Genomic DNA, 12,438 nt, shown 5'->3' with positions numbered 1-12,438 from the left:
CATAACCTTTTTAAGTGGGGGGGTGTCTTTGTCTGACTTATTACCAACTCTCTCTAAATTTCGTACTTTTCCTAAAATAGAACAGTGCCAGTTAGCTACTTTTTGACATAGTCAATGAGTAAGTGAACCTCATTTTTTCTCTCCGTGATGTGGATCAGTATGTACCCCTTCTGTATAGGAAACAAGAGGGGTGAGAGGTACTGTGTAAGGCACCCTGAATAAGGGAGAAGAAAGAAGGATGCGTCTCTGTGCTAGATGTGAAGCTTGCAAGTTGAAGCAGTGGAGATTCTTCTGGCAGAGCAGTGGATTATAAACTGTAGGCTTAGTGTTCCTCCACATAGCAATGAAACTTCAATTTCATCATCTTTAAAGTGGGGCTAATAATAACAGCTTTGTTGCAAGTTAATTATGGTAATTTAAGAAAAAGAGAATTCTGGCAAAGTTACTTGAATTCATGACTATACAAACACGTAGTGAGCTTTCAAAATCATCATCATGCCATGCTTCAAGACTGTCCCAGAAGGCAGTCTCACCCACTGGCTCCCTAAAGGAATTGCCTCCACTAGAGAGGGCACCTGCCCAAACTCACATCACCTTCCTGGGGCTGCCTGCACCCATGACTACTCAATATGATGGTATGAACTGGACTTGGGACCCTTCACTCTCAACTTGGGGCAACTCTGCAGGGTCATCCCAGCCTCAGAAGGTTGGCTCAGGCTTCTGATGGGACTGCGTCACTAACCATCTTCTCCCTCTGCCAAATTCTGCTTCCATCCCTACTTGCCACAGGTGTGGACCCTAACAGCACGCCTGATAAAATCTCCTGTATCTAATCTCCACCTCAGTCTGCTTCTTGGGGGATCCAATGTGGGGCTTCGTTATACTGCCAAGGTGTCCATCACTTTTACATCAGCCGCCAGCAGAAACCAGGTTTAGAAAATGTAAACCTCAGCCAAGGCCGACGGCATAAGCCACTTACCCTCACGTTCTGCTTTCTGGCCTATTTCCTACATCTCTGTACCTTGGGAACTGCCTTCCCTCCTGCTTCCGATCCACAACACAGCACTTAGGCATGATTCTGGACCAACAATATCCAGAATTTATTTCTGTTCCTGTCCCCACAGTTTGTTTCTATGAATATAATAGAAAAAAATGTTCATTAATGAAATAGCCGTGTATACAGTGAGTCGCTATACACACGTCACTGCTCTAACACGAGCATTCATCTTGATGTATTGTATCAGTGCCCTGTTGGTTAGACTTTCAGGGAGTGCCGGACTGGTATAAATGCATCCATCGCTTTGTTCTCGTATTCCCAGCTTGAAGAATACAACGCAAAGTAATTGCACAGGAACGGCAACATTTCCAAACAATTTCATTAAATTGATGGAAGTTATAAGACCCATCTCGGAGAAGGTCCAAATTCTCCTGTAAAACCGCTGATGGTCCAGAAGGTGGCAGTTAAATCGGTTAACAATTAAAGAAAAGACAAACTCAAAATACCCTATTGCATTTCAAGAGTGAATAATTTGATTATCAAAAAAGCCAGAAGAACACTTGGACAATGAACAAAATAATATATATTTTGCAAAACAGTACTTTCTTTAAGGTCAGGCTATGAAGGACTATTGGAAAGTGAAGGATATATTGTCCTGATGCCATACGTTTATAATAAAAACCATGCACCCACCACCAAAACGATGAAATCCACTTGATCCATTTTTTTTGTTCATTCTAAGAACTAGATCACAATTACATTTTAGCTAATATTGTTAAGTAGAAGATAAAATGAACTGAGGCACCTGGGTGGCTCAGTCGGTTGGGCGTCCGACTTCACCTCAGGTCATGATCTTGCGGTTTGTGAGTTCGAGCCCTTCGACAGCCTCTGTGAGGACAGCTCTGAGCCTGGAGCCTGCTTCCGATTCTGTGTCTCCCTCTCTCTCTGCCCCTCCCCCACTTGTGCTCTGTCTCTATCAAAAATAAATAAATGTAAAAAAAAAATTTTTTTAGAAGAAGGTAAAATGAACTTATTTTTTTATAATTGTTAAGTTTCATTTGTCATACATTATCCCAGTCTAACTGATTTTTTTTATTTTCTCCAAAATATGTGTCCCATTTTTGTGGATTCACTTTAAGTGATCTTATCTCAGTATGAAAGTGTCCTGAGATAATGAGGCCTTCCCCGCCCGCTGCCCTGGAGATGACTTCTGACCTCCCTGGAATGTCCCTGTCCCTACTTCACCTGTGGCCCCTACCTTACTTCTATTTATGGACTCCGTGCACCTTTCCACCTGGGTACACAGCATCCTAAGAACCCCAGACCCTGACTATCAATGCTCCTCTCAGCAAATGAAGCTGGGCACCAAGATCTAGATCTCCCCTTTTTAGAATAAGCAAAGGACATCATTATTTTCATAAACATGAATAAATTGCAGAAGTATATCATTGAAATATACACACATAGGTACCCTCATGTATATACATGTACCTGCCTACCTATGTGTACACATGTATGCACATACATAAAAAACCAAACATCACTGCTATTTTTAACATTTAAGAATTTGTCATAGAGATGCATTCCCATGGGTATGTGAAAATGTTATAGCTTACAAATTTAATGAATGTAATCAAAGTGGTTTTACTTCCCCCAAATCCTGGGCTTTACATAACAAGACTAAATGACTATAGTAACTGTGGGAACGTGGGAGTTACCAGAGTCGGCTAGAAAAATATTCTGCCAGCAAGATCTTGCTTGCATGACAAACAACCAGAACATCCATCAAATTAAAATCATGTTTGAAGCGAAATCCTATTTGCATGACAAACAGCAGAGCATCCGTCAGAACAAACACCAGTGTTTAGGACTTGGTAAAAATTCCGCAGGAAGAAAAAGCAGCAAAGGACAACGAGTACCAAATTAGGGCTGAAAAATGGAAGCCAGAGGCACAAGACTTTTGCATAGAACGAGCCCTGTCTACAAGTTTCAGCAAAAAGCACCCTAAAGAGGTTTTGTTTCTTTTTTATTATTATTATTACTTTTTATAAAATGAGGACAAAGTCCACCCAAAAAGAGAGAGGGAAAGAAAGGTGAGGGAGAGAGAAAGAGAGGAGGTGGGAGGGAGAGAGAAAGAGAGGAGGTAGGAGGGAGAGAGAAAGAGAAAGATGAAAGGTGGAAGAGGAGAGAGAGAGAGAGAGAGATGTTCTTCTTTCCATGGAAAGAGAATGGAGCATGAAGGCATGGGGTCTGAAGGGAGATAATCGCGCAGCCCAGCAGCCAGCAGCTAAAGGGTTTGGCAGACTGCGAGAGCAGGTGTGCTTGGCTGTAAAACAAGCATTGCCTGCCAGGCCCTGGCATCTTCCCAGACTCATGTGTACCACACAGGCATATGGGGCATAAATAGTGACAGGACAGGAAACGCAAGGCTAGAATCAGGGCGGGAAGCAGAACCCAGCCTTCTAGCACATCCTCAGGCTCTCTCGGACCCTCTCCTCCGAGTGCATTTCATCCACACCTGGGCTCAATTTGAGGGCGTGTTGTTTATTGTCCCGGTGAGAATGTGAGCTCTAGATTCGGGCAGAAGGGAGCCCATTATTCACCAGCTCTATGGCATTGGTCGTATTGGGTCTCGGTGTTCTCATCTAAAAATGAGGGCCAGGGTAGATTTCTGAGAGAATTGGAAGAAAGAAAGATGTGCGAGCATGCGCGGTACGCCTTGCTGAGCACCTGGCAGGCCACGCCCCTTCCCTCCGTTATTGTGGGGACACTTTTCCCTCCTCTGTCTAGGAAGGGTCATGGCTGCCGAAGTTAGAGCCCACCCCATCTTGTAAAAAAAAAAAGACCCCCGAACTGCATTTCCTTCTTCTTACCTATGAAGTTAGTGTTTATTACTGGGAGGCAGGTGGAGTGAAGAATTCTGCAGGAGGGGCTTGGAACCAGGAGCCAGGAGAGCTGGAAATTACTTGTCTATGCCCTTGGGCACTAACATAACCTTGGAGAGATGCCATGACTGTACTTGAGCATCCTCAACTCTGTTTTGGGGATTCTCCAGAGATCGAGAACTGGTTTTACTATATGCTATATAACTATAATATATAATATATGTTCTGTAACTAGATTTTTGAACTGCATGGGTTTTTGTTGTTTTGATAAATACAGTACAATACTAATCATGTATTTTCTCTTTCCTATGATTTTCATGATAACATTTTCTTTTCTCTAGTTTACTTTACCGTAAGGATACTGCATATAATACATACAACACACAAAATATGTGTTAACTGTTTCGGTTATCGGTACAGCTTCTGGTCAACAGTTGGCCAATAGTAGTTAAGATTTTCAGGAGTCAAAAGTTATTATATAACTATAGTAATATAGTGATTAATTTATATTAATATATGATTAATCATGAATGTACAATTTAAGTAATGATTAACACACAATTATATACCTTAATATAATTATTTTAAGACAGATATATAAGTAGAATTTTTCTAGTACATTACAGTTATATGGCTTCATTCCATGATTATAGTATATATTATATACAAGTATATATATATATCATATATGTAACTAGAATGTAATTATCTATATATAATTATGATGAGATATATATTTTTCGTGTGTGTTATATATAGATACATATTGTAAAGAATTGGTTCACGTAAGATGGTGGCTGAGAAGTCCCGAGATCTGCAGTCAGCAAGCTGGAGACTGACAATTCATGAGACTGAGTTCTAGTTCAAGCCTGGAGGCCTGAGAAACAGGAAAGCCAATGGTGTAAGTTCTAGTCCAAAGGCCAACAGGCTTGAGAACCAAAAATGGATATTTTAGTTCAAGTCCAAAAGCAGGAAAAAAACTGATGTCCCATCTCCAAAGAGAGTCAAGTGGACTTACCTGGAACTTTGAGGTCAATCTTTTCCTTCTATTTAGGCTTTCAACTGATTAGCTGTGGCCCACCCACACTGGGAGGGCAATCTGCTTCCCTCAGTTACTGATTCAACTGTTAATCTCATCCAAAAACACCCTCACAGACACACCCAGAATAGCATTCGATTACGTGTTTGGGCACCATGTGGCCCACTCAAGTTGGCACATGGAATTAACCATCACATCAACCATACCTTTCTTGAAAAGAGAGGAGGAGGAGAAGGGTAAGGTAGAGCCCAGAAATACAGAATTGAAAACTCAAGAAATCCAGGTTTCTTCATATTTAGCATCTTCCAGGAAACGAGATGAAATAGCTAGATTCTATGAATTTTAGGAGACACAGAGGAAGATGGTACCTTATCACATCATGAAGAAAACGCATGATTTCTAAGGAGAATGAAATCCTTAATAATGCATAGAAATAGCGTTACTATTTAAATATGCATCTACCATGAGCCAGGCATCTTACATGCATTATCTTACTACTCCTCACATTAACCCTCAGAGCTGGGCTTCATTAAGACCATATCAGGTAGGGGCAGAGGCTGAGAGGGGTTAAGTAACATGTCCAAGGTCACTTAGCTAGTCGGTGACAATGCTGGGATTTTCTTATCCCCAAACTTCTGCTCCTTCTAAATTGTCCTTTTGGTCTCTGCTGGACACACTGTGCCCTGGTGCCTAGGACATTACCTGGCATGTAGCAGGGGCCCAACAACTATCTGCGGAATGAATAATGAGAGACGCCCAGACAACCTGCCTTCTCCTGCCGTTGTTTTTACCAGACCTCTCTCACCGGAAAGCCTGGTGGACCCCACCCACCTATCCACATTGCCCTGTTCCTGAGTCAATCAGTCCTAAATAGAGAAAGAAGACAATTCTTCACCTCCACTGCTTCAGATGAGGAGGACTGAATACTTCCTTTCCACAGATTGTGTTTTCTCTATGATAGAAAAGGACCCTGGACATTTTAGTGCCTCAAATTCATCTCCCCGTCGAGCACTACAAAATCATCCACACAGGTTCTCTGGTGCTCCTTTCTGAAGAAGCACACCACACACTATCAGGTACTCGGATCCACCATACACAGTAACGATGTGCCATCACGTGGGTCTGATTTTGCATTCGGATCCGATTTGGCCACTTCGGGCTTATGAATCGGGGCAAAGAAACCACATTTTTAGCGTGTTTCCCCTTCTATAAATTTTGTATGATTTTCCCCGGCATGTAGGGATGCTGTGGGCATTTAATGTGCTAATTCAGACAAAGTACTTAGCACAGTACCTGGCTTATGGGTAAGGAGGATGAAGGATGACGTATTAGGTATTATCACTGCCCAACCTCAACCTCCAGTTTTATTCTACAGCAGACTGTGTGTCCCAATGGAGAGAAATCCCCAGTGCTAATACTATCCGAAATGCTACCTGAGTCGGGTATGGTTTCTGGCCTCTGCACTAGAATGGCTGCCCTTGCCAGGGCCCATTTCCCCAGTTGAGTTGGTTTTCCCCCACCTCATCCCCCTCTTCGTGGCTTCTTACGCTCCGTGACGCAACAAAGTACTCAACTCCTGTGGCTCCCCAACTCACTGCCCACACTGTCTGCCAGCCTTCGAAGCCGTCTTCTCCAAATTTAAAGATGTGTCACTTTCTCTTTTAAAAAGTTCCCTTTTATTTGGATTAACAGCCCCATCGTCCTGTTTGCCACTTCCGAAGTGATTCCAATAAATAGAAACCAGAACATTTGGAAATTGCCTCGAGCCCTCTCTATGCTAGTCTCACTTGGAAATCTCCAGCAGCTGCGTGTTTTCCTAACGACCTTCAGTTGCACAGAGAATGTATAATTCATTCCCCACCTATCTTCACTAATCCCACTTTCCTAAAATAAATATTAACTGAACTTATCTGCTAAAACAAGCCCAAATCAAGTCTCTTATCAAATGAACTCAGAGGCAGAACAAAAAGCTGAGAATCTGGTGGAGAGGTAATTGTCTTTATTGGGAAGGCAGATCTAAAACTCCCTCTGGCCTGCCGTTGCATTCAATCCTGTTCGGCAAACCTTTATTGAACACTCTCTATGCAGGCAGCAACAGGGCTGGAGAGCACAGAAAATTGGATTCAGAGTTAGAAGGCCTGATATCAGAGGAATTGGATCCGAATTCCATCTTTACTCTTGACCAATTGTGAACATCATGAAAATCGCTCTGAGGCTCATTTGCGGTAGAATAGTAACACGATTCCTATTACCGGAATCCCTCAACACCTCTCCCCACCTCCTAACACACACAACTTTCAGCAAAGTCTCCCTGGATTTGTCGGGGATAAGACAGTGAGTGTCTTGTCAAATATTAGAAAAAAATATTGACTTCCTGATGCATGGATGGATCATGGGAGTAGAAGTTGCAATATCTCTAGCTCAATTCAAAGGAGAAAGTTATTTGTTTTATTTCATGAAAATTTATAAATCCCATTGCCCATGAAAATACCTTTCCCAATCCAATTCTATTTAAGCCCCGTGCAGTCCTAGTATCCTTATCCTAACAGCACCTTTGCTTGCTGCTAGCATGGGAGATTGAGGAATAATCTAGAAATGTGTCTTGAACCTTCATTGCAGAGGCTGTTGTTCCCAAAGGCCTTATCTGACGATGTCACTTTTTTGTTTGAGCTCTTGGATGGGACCATCCTTGGAAGCCTCTCTCCTTCCGGATTAGACTGGTCATCATAGCACCGGGGATGCTGGGTTGGGTCCAAATATGACCCATCATCTAGCATCAATAGGTGAGGGGACCACAGGATCCCATAGATGAAACATAGCAAATAACCAGATTTGTGCTACCAAGCAGCAGCTACGAAAGGCAATTTTAAAATCTCCAATCAGAAAAGGGTGTTGTCTCAATGGATAATGGATTCTTTCTGAGAAACAAAATAGGAGATGGAAGTAAAGGTTTACGACAAATGCTGATTTTTACTTCCAAACTGGCTTCGCGATATTGCTCCAAAATCTTGGGTTCCCACTCTTTCCCCCTCTCCAATAAAATCCCCTCCTGCTTCTTTCCCAGGGCTGCAATGATGGACTGAGCAATGGTGTTGAAAGCGCCGGGTAGACTATCGAATCCTGAACGTGCCACAGGTCGTCACCATTCTGAGCCACTGGGATAGGTGCTCTGAGGGGCAAGCAGATGAAAATCTCATTGGCCCCAACACTCTTGAGCGCACAGCCCAGGGAGAACTATTCATAGACTCCCCAGTAAGAGAGTCCACTGAGGGCTGGGCAAGAGGAAGTGTAGTGAGCGAAACAAGCACACGTTTAGGAACGCCCTTTGCTCTTAAAAGAACGTCAAGGCCAAATGGGGCAATTACAGAGAAAGGGTTACAATTGCCCAAGAAATCTTCAAGGAAAATAATTCCTTGTCCTCTGAGGGGACCTTCCAGTGCACCCTCAGGAAAGCATCCTTAAACCCTCATGGACCTAATGAGGTAGGCCAGTTATCAAACACATAAAAAACTCTGCTCTGCTCTTATTTCTGAGAGAGCTCTCTAACCCACACGCCTTCTTTGAGTTCAAATCAAGAAATTAAATATTCTTTTTTTTTTTTTTTTTTTTTTTTGCACCAGCCTGTGTTCCTGTCTTTAATTTACAGAGCCAGGGACAGAAAAGGGAAGACAGGGGCATGCTAATGAGGTTATTTCTCTTGTTGACATTTGCCTACTAGTATTTCTTTTCAAAAGAAGGATATGAACTAGAAACACAGCTCATTGTTCTAAACACCTTGAGAGTAAGATGACTTAGTAGAAATATAGTAGGAGGGAAAAAAAGGCTGGAGAAAAAAAACACGAAGTTTCATCCCATGTACCTCTCGCGGTACAAATGTTTTCCCCTCCGTCATTTGCTATCAATTTTTTTTTTTTTTTTACATTGCTTGCTACATGAAAATGTGTTACCATAAAAAATACTCTCCAAAAGAGTTTTCAGTGGGGAATTGGACCATACATGTGTGGCCACTTGGATTCTAAATTGAGGACACTGATGTGTGAAGGTTTATTCCTGGCGACTTGTAATGAACAAGAACCAAAAAAGACAAGGACGTAGGAAGGTTTTATCCAAGCTCATTGGAAGTTTTCACAGGGTCTCAGTCTCATGTTGTAACTTCAGCGGAACTAAACGCGAGAGCCAGAAGACACAGTGAATTCAGCCACATGCCCCGTCCTTTCTCCCTCCCCTGTTCCTTTCTCTGGAGATAGAAACTATTTTTTTTCTTAAGCCCTTGTCATGATTGCAGCTTCCTGAAGGCTGTCTCTGTCTATCCCCCTGCTACCCTTTGAGCACAAGAGAGATACCATAGCTACTACTCTGTCAGTCCAAATTCGAGAAATCAAAGTCCTCCAAATAAGCAAACAGCGAAAGCTACCGATTTAAATTCTACCTACAGGAGCCGTTTATTTCGTCCACTTTTCCCCCATTTGTTTATTTTGTTGTTCTAGACATCTGTGGGGGATCACATTTGTCCTGGGAATTTCAAGTTGGCCTTCTGCTGCCTGAATGTCGCATTCCTGTGCATTCCACCAGGGCCGATGGATACAAAGTCACAACAAAATGGAAACTATTACCTTGAGCCAAGCTAGCCCTTGGGAAGTCCTTAACTTGAAAGTTTTCATTCCGCCCAAATGTTCAGTCAAGGACAAAGTGCTGAGAAGATGGCCTTCTAGAAAGCATGACTTGGAGGAGACAGGCTGCACTGTGTGCTGAAGTCAGCGAACTCAGGCTGGAAACCAGTCACACTTGGTAGTGAGAGTCAGTTGAACGCACCTCTTCCGATTCTCCTCTGCCGTGGATCCTGGATCGCAGCTTAAAATTTGCCGCGGGGGAGTATTTACATCCCTGAAATCAGCAAACGCTACAAATCTGAGGGTAATGTTTTTCTGTTTCATTTTGTCCCAGAGAGGCAGTTAATAAACTTTTTTCTAGCACAGCACTAACTACAGACCTGTGAAAGGTCAATGTTTCAAAGAGCCCGTCTGGATCCGAAATGCCTTAAAAGGAAGGCCTCTCATTTCTGCGATTTCTCAAGGAAGTGCCAGCAAGAAATGAAAATCTGTCTCTGTGACTTTTTCTTTCAGTGCTTTAAAATAACCCACACCAGGGGCACCCGAGTGGCTCAGTCGGTTGAGCGTCCTAGTTCAGCTCAGGTCATGATCTCACAGCTCGTGGGTTCGACCTCCGCATCAGGCTCTGTGCGGACAGCTCAGAGCCTGGAGCCTGCTTTGGGTTCTGTGTCTCCCTCTCTCCCTGCCCCTAACCCATTTGCATTCTATCTCTGCCTCTCTCAAAAATAAATAAACATTAGAAATATTCTTTTTTAAATAACCCACACCGGAGCTCCAGCCAGTGACTTCCTGCCCTCCCCTTGTGTTGTGCGTGACTTGAAAGTCCTTCCATTGCTCAGGCCATGCAGTTTTTACACCTGTATTGTGTTATATAAGCCAGCCTGTCTAGTTCTGGAACCATCCTGTAAATATGTCAGCTTAGATTTTCCTTTTCTTCTGCTTCACCCTCAGGCGGTAACTTTCATTCCCTTCCAAACAAATCCTTCCTGCAGTGGTTTGCTCCCCTGCCTCCACTTTCTCATGTTCCATCACTTTTCACTGCCCGCCACCCGCCTGCTGTGCCCTCAGCTCAAGAGCTCCAGTGCCGGTCAGCAATGTAGGCTCCTGGCTGCTACACACCCCTTCTCTCTCCCTCTGAGCATGTGCCCCTGTCAGCAGAGCCGTGTCCCTAAAACGCCTCCCTCGGCTGCCACAGCTACTCCAGATCATGGGACTCAGGCTTCATCTCTGACTAATCTTCTGTCTCTTCTTGGTGGGATTGTTCTCCTCCTACAGGCAGGGCTTTTGAGGAGTCTGAGGTGGGTACAAGCCATTGGGTCCACACAGGGCTTGGAACCCTTTTTACAGCCATCGCTATTTTATTGTGTTGTTACATATGTAAATATGGCATTTCCTCTAGTAGAATAGACAGGCCTTAAGAGCCAAGAGGGGGCCTTATTGATTATCTGGATTCTTTACAGATGCTTTTTAGGTGAGAAGTGTTAGGCAGAAAATGGACTTCCATAGCTGGACCTCCCCAATGTCCTAAGTTATCTGATATAAACACAGGAAGGACAGTTGTTCTCAAGCAAGGGTGATTGGTCCCTTACACATTTGGTAAAGTCTGGAGGGTTTTTTTGTTTTTGTTTTTGTTTTTTTCATTTTCACAGCAGTGAGGGCATGCTACTCACTACAGGTGGTTAGACAACATGCATCCAGCTAAATGTTCTATAGTGCATAGTACGATTCCCACAAAAAGGAATCATCAGACCCAAAATTTCAATAGTGCTGAGGTTGAGAACCCCTGACTTATAGTGTGACCATCCTAATGCTGTTCACCAGCTAATGGGGGTAAGAGTTGGGTTGTGGGTCTGGTCACACTTGCTTAACCACCCAATAACTGAATGTCATAAGGGTTGCTGCACCCATCTGCTTATCCGAACCTGGCAACAGGATGGCCCCCTTCTGGCTTTCCACAAGGTCTTTGTTCTGACCCTCAGTTGCCACTGAATACACAGCAGAGCCCCTCACTTTCAATCCTTGGATGTATCTCTAACACGCAATAAACAAGCCATAGCATCAGGATGATCTGTGTGTGAGTCTCAGCAACCTGCATCGTTCACAAGCACATCACATATTCAAAAACTTACACTTGACAATCACGAGTTCGGGGAAAGTGTAAGTTAGTGGCTAGAAGCTCAGAGACCCAAGGTCAGAGGACAGTTATGCTCATGATAACTTGAGTGTTGAGTCTTTGCTAATCTTCACTCCGTTTTCTAGTCTGTAAAATGAGGACATAAGTGAGACACCCCTCACAACTCATGGAGTTGTGACAACTATCCGATGATGCAACCACAGTGTTGAGAAAAACGCCCCGCAGTTAGTAACCACTTAGCAAATAGGCGGTGTCAGTAAAACAACATTAGATTCTTTATGGGTAGGAAAAAAAGAGAAGCCGGGTGTTTCTGAATATTAGGGGGATTATGGATTATCATCAAATTAATAACCTACTTTCTATAAGTAACTCCTTCGATCTTTATTGTGTTGAATTGAAGTGAACTGATTTCGGTAAGATGCACGTGTATCCCATTGTTTGTTACCGAGCAACAATTCAAATAGAATAGAATGTTTGAAAGGAATAATTCATGGAGCTTGCAAACAGTGAGGAAAGGGTGGGGGGGGGGGGAAGAATACAGTACATAGAATACAAGATGCATTGCCATGAGCCAAGTCTTGAATATCTTCTATTTTTCTACATTAGTTTGTGCCTCAAGGGTCCAAAGCGTCTTGCTAATCTGATGACTCTCCACAACATCCTGGTATTATCATTCCAATTTTTTTTTTCAACCTGAGTAAACTGAACTGCAGAAAAATTGAGTGATTTGCTCAAGGTCACACAGAAGAGAAGCCCAGAATAGAACTGCATCT

The 12,438-nt window shown here is 43.1% G+C and overlaps 1 pseudogene; it reads left to right on the top strand.

Annotated features, from left to right (window-relative positions):
* Positions 1-3,232: 3,232 nt before the first annotated feature.
* The window catches only part of LOC125923969 (40S ribosomal protein S5-like), a 54,920-nt pseudogene continuing 45,714 nt past the window's right edge, over positions 3,233-12,438 (top strand).

This window comes from Panthera uncia, chromosome B1, assembly GCF_023721935.1.
Source record: "Panthera uncia isolate 11264 chromosome B1, Puncia_PCG_1.0, whole genome shotgun sequence".
Classification (NCBI taxonomy): Eukaryota; Metazoa; Chordata; class Mammalia; order Carnivora; family Felidae; genus Panthera; species Panthera uncia.
This window is presented reverse-complemented; position numbering and strand designations above follow the sequence as displayed.